The following is a 7,811-nucleotide window of genomic DNA, read 5'->3' as shown; positions in this document are numbered from 1 at the left end:
ACCATTACTTTGGTGTCTACCTGGATGTAGGTGATCAGATTGTTTCAGACTGTGCATTTGCATCAAGAGCAGCCGCCAATATTGGCGTAGGCTCAGGGGCCTGGCAGGTTTTTCCTAAGCTGGAAGGTTTGGGCAGCGGTGGCAGGCACAGTTTCCTTCAGGATGGCAGCCACAGTCCTGTGGTGTGGCCAAAGAGCCTATCCTGGAGGGCATGTGAGCCATGGTTTGGGGAGAGAAGTGCAATCACAAATTCGGGTTAGGATTAGTGGTGAGGTGATCACAGGCCCAATGAGTAGATCTAGAAGGTAGTTCGTCAGGAACTGTATTTAGGGTGACAGGCAGGCAGTAGCAGAGGCTTTTCTATCTGTACTGTGTGTCCATGATGGCCTTGGAATGCAGGTGTGGTCTCATGGTTCCATGGGATACTTTTCCGCTCTAAGGATCCTGGTGGCTCTCCATAGTTCGGTGGCTTTTTCGGGGAAGGGAAGAGTGCTGTTTCCATCTAAGGGGTGCCCCACAACAGGGATTCCAGAGACGGGCTCTGGGTCTGGGCAACTGTAAAATCCCACTAAGGGTCAGGATTTAGGCCTTGGGGCAGACCAGGCCTAAAATGTGGGAACCTGGTGGTGCAACTGAGAAGGCTGTTTGAGAGCATGCTCAGTCTGTTTGAGCCCAGGTCACAATGCCTGTTTGTGCCCAGGGCGGCCCTCAGGAGTGGGCGTGGTCTCATTGGCCATTGAGCTGGCTCCCACTTTGAGGGTTGGACACCCATCCAAGTAGCCAGGTTTCCTGCCATGGAAGGAGGTCTCTATTGGGTTCAGTTTCCCCACTTGGAGGGATTCCATCAAAGGTCTGGGGACAGGTGCCTGAATAGCAATGATTCATAGAGATGCCGGACTTGGGTCATGGCCCATCCCACATGCTAGATATGGGGCCCAAACTCTGTGTGGCTGACACAAGGTCAGGATCAGACTCTGTCAGACACAGCACTAGTGGCCAGGGAAGCCTATAAATTGGGTTCCCTTGAGGACCAAGCAGAATGATCCTCATGTGGGGTTTCAGGCCCTACTCAACAGGATCTTCTTCTTTCTATAACAAAGGGAGAATGCTGCATTGTGGCTCCAGAATTCCCTGTCAGGAGGGCTTGGGGACCAGTAGGGTGAGGATGGAATTGTAAATACAATCTACGATTCAATTCAGTGTCAAGCGGAATGTAGTTCCATTGTGCCATGGCTTATTCAAGATGTCCAGCACCTTAGTAAGGGCCGATGTCAGATGTTTGCTTACACTGGAGTTTGTGTCTATGATGACCGACCAAAGGAGGGGTGGCGTCAAGAGGCCATTGGAGGATTTCCCATGCTGATGCTTGTGAAATGCTCCAAACAGCAAGGTTTCCTTCCACTGGACAGGTGGAGCCTGGTTGGTTTGCTTCAGGGTCCATCATGTGGAACATTTGGGTGGCAGAGCTCTCCCGCAGAGATTCCTGAAAAACACACCTCCATAGACCATTGCAGCTGAGGAAAAAGGCAGGATTGTTCTGAAGGCTCTGGAGAGAAGTACCAAGGCCTTGAGTTGACATGGAATCTCTTGCAGATGGGCCACAATGCTGGTTGGTTACCAGGGAGTTCTTAGAATGTGCTGGTCGCTAAAGTGACGTGTAGGTTTCTCCTAACCTGAGGGTTTGGCAAAGGTCGAAGAGCACGGTTTCCTTCTGGAGACAGGAGATGTTCTGTTGTGTGGCTCAGGGACCACATATTGTATCATAAGTTGGTATTCTAGAACAGGCCTCCGAGGACAGATGCCTGACAACCTAATTGGAGTTCCAATGAGGTACTAGGGGCGTGTCAGGTTCAATCTTCAGACTCAGGACCATTGACTTGGATGTTGCCTTGATGTAGGCAATCAGGGTGTTTCAGAATGCATATTTGCATCCAGTGCAGCAGACAATATTGGGGTAGACTCAGGGGCCTTGCAGGTTTCTCCTAATCTGGAGGATTTTGACAACTGTGATGGCCAAAGTTTCCTTGAAGCTACTGCTGCCATTGCATTTGCTGCCGCATCTAGGGGGGAGTGCACCAAAACCTTACAGAATCGGATCAGAGAATTAGAAGCAGAGGGCAAGAAGCTCACGATGGACATGAAGGTGAAAGAAGACCAGATCAGAGAACTAGAACTGAAAGTTCAGGAGCTTCAGGAATATAGGAAAAATTAGAAGGATATTGAGGTGTTAATGTCAGCCCTCTCGGCCATGCATGATAAAACACAACACCTGGAGAACAGTCTGAATGCACAGACGAGAATCAAGCTGGACCTGTTCTCTGCACTGGGGGATGCAAATCGACAGCTCAAGTTCGTGCAAGGACAAATTTTTCAGAAAGACCAGGAAATTAAGGACCTTACACAGAAGATAGCTGAAGTCATGGCCCTCATGCCCAGCATAACGTACAGTGCCGCCACCAGCCACCTGAGCCCCATTTCGCCCCACTACTCTTCCAAATTTGTGGAGACCAGCCCCTCTGGACTCGATCCCAATGCCTCTGTTTACCAGCCCCTGAAGAAATGAAGACCAGCTGTGGGTTTTGCCCAACCATTTGTTTACCAGAAGACATCACAAAGGAGCATCTCTGGCAGTCAAGATTAAAAAAAAAAAAAAAAGCTTATATTGTATTTTGTGGGACTGTATATGTTGTCGTTTTTAAAAGGGGGAGGAAGATAACATCCCAGTCTGATTAGAACTGCCCATCTGTTATTCTTTTTTTTTTAAAAGATTTTATTTATTTATTTGACAGAGAGAAATCACAAGTAGATGGAGAGGCAGGCAGAGAGAGAGAGAGAGAGAGAGAGGGAAGCAGGCTCCCTGCTGAGCAGAGAGCCCGATTCGGGACTCGATCCCAGGACCCTGAGATCATGACCTGAGCCGAAGGCAGAGCTTAACCCACTGAGCCACCCAGGTGCCCCCCATCTGTTGTTCTTGTAAATTTTTAGAAGTCCTCACAGAACTTTGCAGTTTATTTTTCTTGGCCAATACATTAAAACCACTCTTGGATTTCAAATAGCGGAAAAAAAAATGTCTGCAGAGAGGAAAATATCTGCCATGGACCCAAGAGACCACACCTGCATTTGGAGGCCATCCTGGACACACAATCCAGATACAAAAGCCTGTGCTATCGCCTTTGAGTCACTGATTTACAGTTCCTGAGGAGCTGCCCTCTAGGTCTATGCATTGGGCCTGCAATCACCTTGCCACTAACCCTAACTCGTATTTGTGTTTGCAGACTTCCCTGCCAAAACCATGGCTCACATGCCCTCCAGGTTGTGGTATCTGGAGCCGCACTACAGGACTGTGCCTGCCATCCTCAAGGAAACTGTACCTGTCACTGTTGCCCAAATCCTCTGGATTCAGGAGAAACCTGCAAGGCCCTTGAAGCCACTACTATATTGGAGCCCACTCTGGAGGCAAATGCACATTCTGAAACACCCTGATCAACTGAATCCAGGCAGACACCCAAGTCAATGGACCTGTGTCATAAGATTGAACCTGACATGCCACTAGGACTTCACTGGAACCCTTGATTAGGTGTTCAGGTATCTGTCCTCAGAAGCCTGTTCTGGAATACCAACTTATAATACAACATGTGGTCCCTGAGCCACACAGCAGAACATCTCCTGGCTCCAGAATAAAGCCGTGCTGTTGGACCTGTGTCAAACCCTCAGGTTAGATGAATCCTGTATGGCCCCTTAGAATCCAGGACATTTTATGATCTCCCTGGTAACAAACCAGCACTGTGACCCATCTTCATGAGATTCCATGTCAACTCAAGGCCTTGATACTTCGTCCCAGAGCCAGCAGAATGAACCTGCCATGTTCCTCAGCTGCAATGCTCAATAGAGTTGTGCTTTCCAGACATCCATGTGGTAGTGCTCTGATATCCAAACTTTCCAAATGGAGAACACTGGAGCAAACAAAGCAGACTCCTCCTGTCTGGTAGAAGGAATCCTTACTCTTTGGAGCATCTCACAAGCCCCAGCGTGGGAAATCCTCCATGGCCTCTTGATGCTACTCCTCGATTTGTCGGTCATCATAGACACAAACTCCAGCGTGAGCAAACATCTGACATCTGTACTTTCCAGGTCGTGGATATTCAAATCAGCTACTGCACACTGGAACTGCCTTTCGCTTGGCACTGAATGTAACCGTAGCTTGGGTTTACAATTCCATCCTCACCCTACTGGTCCGCAAGCCTTCTTAATAGGGAATTCTGGAGCCACAACGCAGCATTCTGCCTTCCCCATAGAAAGAAGGGCCTGGTGAGTCTACCCAGAAACTCCACATGAGACTCAATCTACTCGGCCCTCGAGGGAACCCCGATTTATAGGCTGCTGTGGTCACTAGTGCTGTGTCTGACAGAGCCCGAGCCCTGACCTCGTGTCAGCCACCCAGAGGGTGGGGCCATATCCAGCATGTGAGACCGGCCATGGACCAGGGCCATCATCTCTACAAATCCTTGGTATTCAGGCATCTGTCCAGACCTTTGCTGAAATCTCAGTCAATGGGAGAACCTGAAGCACAATAGAGAAATCCTCCTTCCCCATGGCAGGAATCCTGGCTGCTGGGATGGATGTCCAATCCTCAGAGTCGGAGCCAGCTGCATGGCCAATGAGACCACGCCCATTCCTGTGGGTGGATCTGGGCACAAGCAGGCATTGTGACCCTCAGCCTGAGCATGCTTTCAAGTAAACTCTCACTTGCACCTTCAGGATCCTGCATTGCAGGCCTATTATGCTCCTAGACCCAAATCCTAACACTTGGTGGGATTTTCCAGGGGCCCAGACTCAGGGCCCATCTCTGGAATCCCTATTTTGGGGCACCCCTAAGATAGAAAACAGCACTCTTCCATTCCACGAGAAAGCCAACAAACTATTGGAAGCTGCCAGGAAACTTAGAGAGGAAAAATCTGCCATGGACCCATGAGGGAACCCTGCATTCCGAGGCCATCCTGGGCACACAACCCTGCCTTCCAGGTCTATGCATTGGGCCTGGGATCACCTCACCACTAACCCTAACCCGAGTTTGTGTTTGCAGACTTCCCTCTCAAAACCATTGCTCACATGCCCTCCAGGTTCTGGTATCTGGAACCACACCACAAGATTGTGCCTGCCATCCTCAAGGAACTGTGCCCATCACTGTTGCCCCAACCTCTAGATTAGAAGAAACCTGGAAGGCCCCTGAGCCCAGCCCAGTATTGGAGGCCACTCTGGACTCAAATGCGCAGTCTGAAACACTCTGATCAACTCCATCCAGGCAGACACCCAAGAAATGGTCTTGAGTCAGAAATGGAACCTGACATGCCCCGAGGACTTCATTGGAACACTAGATTATGTTTTCAGGTATCTGTACTCAAAGGCCTGTTCTGGAATACCAAGTTATGATACAACAATGTGGTCCCTGAGCCACAGAACAGAACATCTCATGGCCCCAGAAGGAATCCGTGCTCTTGGACCTGTGTCAAACCCTCAGGATAGATGAGTTCTGCATGGCCGCCTAGCAACCAGCACATTCTATGATCTCCCTGGTAACAAAGTAGCCCTGTGACCCATCTTCATGGGACTCCATGTCAACTCAAGGCCTTGATACTTCGCTTCAGAGCCACCAGAACAAACCTGCCATGTGCCTCAGCTGCAAAGGTCAATGGAGTTGTGCTTTCCAGACATCCAGGCGGCAGAGCTCTGCTTCACAATACTTCAGTGCCCCGGGGCCACCGCCCCATTCCATGGTCTCCATGGACACAAACCCACATTATGACCCATCCTCAGGAGAGTCCATTTCAACTCAGCCCCATTGGTTGCTCCCCCAGAGCCAGCAGATCAAACCTGTCTTGTCTCTAGGAGACAATTGGAATGCAAAGTGGGAACACCACACATCCATCCTTAGATCCCTGCTCTGCAGTAGTTTCCTATGGGACATCCTGGAGACATCCAACAGGTCACAACTGTTCTGAAGAAGGATTCCTTGCTTTTTGGAGCATCTCAAAACTCCCATCATGGGAAAACCCCCATGGCCTCTTGAGATCCTCCCCCTTCATGAAGGGGCCATCATGGACAGAAACTCCAACCTGAGCAAAAGTCTGATTCTCTCCCTGAGTTCAGATGCTCCAGATCTCTATTCAGCTCTGCAGAGTGTGCCTGCGTGCCCTCGCACTGAAACCTAAGCCTAGCTTGTGTTCTCAGACTTGCATTCTCAGACACCCTAGGTTAAGAAAAAGAAAGAAAGAAAGAAAGAATTCCTCCCATCCACAGAATGACCCCTAATCTCTTGGGATTGAGCCAAATCCCCAGAGAGGGAGACTTGTCCATGGCCCATGAGGCCACCCCAACATTCCACAGCTATCATTGACACTAAATCCAGAGACAAAAGCCTGATCAAGTGCCTAACACTCTCCCTTTCTTCATATCCCTAAGAGTTCTCCTCACGGTCTGTATTTCAGGACGGCCATACCTTCATCCCCAAACCTAAGCCGAGTTTCTGTTTTCAGACTTATGTCCCCGAAGCCCTGGCCTAAAAACCCTCCATTCTTGGGCCACCGGAGCCACACATCAGAACTGTGCCTGCCCTCTCCAAGAGAACTCTGCTCATTCAATTGACCACAGCCCTACAGGTTAGGAGAAACCTCCAAAGTCCCCGTGACCATCCCAATAGTGTAGGCACCACAGGACAAACAGGGGCAATCTGCCACCAGCTGAGCAACTACCTCCACTCAAACACAGAGACAGATGTTCCCAGAGAAGAACATTAACCGGATGGGCCTCTAGGCCATAATTGGATCCATTGCTTTGTTTTCTAGGCATCTCTCCCCAGAGGTCTGGCTTCCAACACCACCATATGGGGGTTTCCTGAGGCACCAGTCAGAACAAATCTCATGACCACATGGGAAACTTGCTCTTTGGAGCTGTATCAAAAGTTCTGATTAGAGCAATTTTCAGGGCCCCGGTGCTACCACGCCATTCCAAGATCTTCAGGGACACAAACCAACATTATTACCCATCTGCAGGAGAGTCCATTTCAACTCAGTCCCCTCAGTTGCTCCCCCAGAGCCAGCAGATCGAACCTGCCTCATCACTAGGAGACAACTGGAATGCGAACGGGCTGCCCAGGCATCCGTCCTTAGAACCCTGCTCCCCAGTCGTTTTATATGGGATGTCCCGGAGCCATCCAACAGGTCTCGACTGTCCCACAGAAGGAATCCTTGATTTCTGGAGCATCTCACAACTCTCATCATGGGAAAACCCCCATGGCCTCATGATGCCCGCCCCCCCCCTTCATGAATGGGCCATCATGGATAGAAACTCCAACCTGAGCCAACGTCTGATGCTCGCCGTGACTTCAGATGCACGAGATCTCGATTCAGCTCTGCAGAGTGTGCCTGCCATGCCCTCGCCCCCGAAATCTAAGTCTGAGAACAAAACCTAAGCCTAGCTTGTGTTCTCAGACTTCCGTCCTCACACTTCTGGCCCATATGCCCTCCAGTTGTGAATTCTGGAGACACAATTCAGCACTCTGCCTGCCCTCCAGAAGAAAAATGTTGCCCTATGAGTTTACCGAGAAACGGCAAATGAGGATCAACCTGCATACCACTTGACTGTACCCCAATTATACCATCTAGCCTGGGAACTAAAGCCCTGTCTGACACAGCCCAAGCCCAGAACTCCCGACCCACACCCAGACAGCTGGCTGTACACTGAGCACATCGGAACCACCATGGCCTTAGGTCGTCATCTCTTCCCAAACTCGGTTTTCAGGCTTCAGAACTTAG

At 50.0% G+C, this 7,811-nt stretch overlaps 1 pseudogene; it reads left to right on the top strand.

Annotated features, from left to right (window-relative positions):
- Positions 1 to 2,044: 2,044 nt before the first annotated feature.
- On the top strand, positions 2,045 to 2,638 carry LOC122903978 (annotated as a pseudogene).
- The last annotated feature ends 5,173 nt before the right edge of the window (positions 2,639 to 7,811 follow it).

This window comes from Neovison vison, chromosome 4 (assembly GCF_020171115.1).
Source record: "Neovison vison isolate M4711 chromosome 4, ASM_NN_V1, whole genome shotgun sequence".
Lineage (NCBI taxonomy): Eukaryota > Metazoa > Chordata > Mammalia > Carnivora > Mustelidae > Neogale > Neogale vison.
This window is presented reverse-complemented; position numbering and strand designations above follow the sequence as displayed.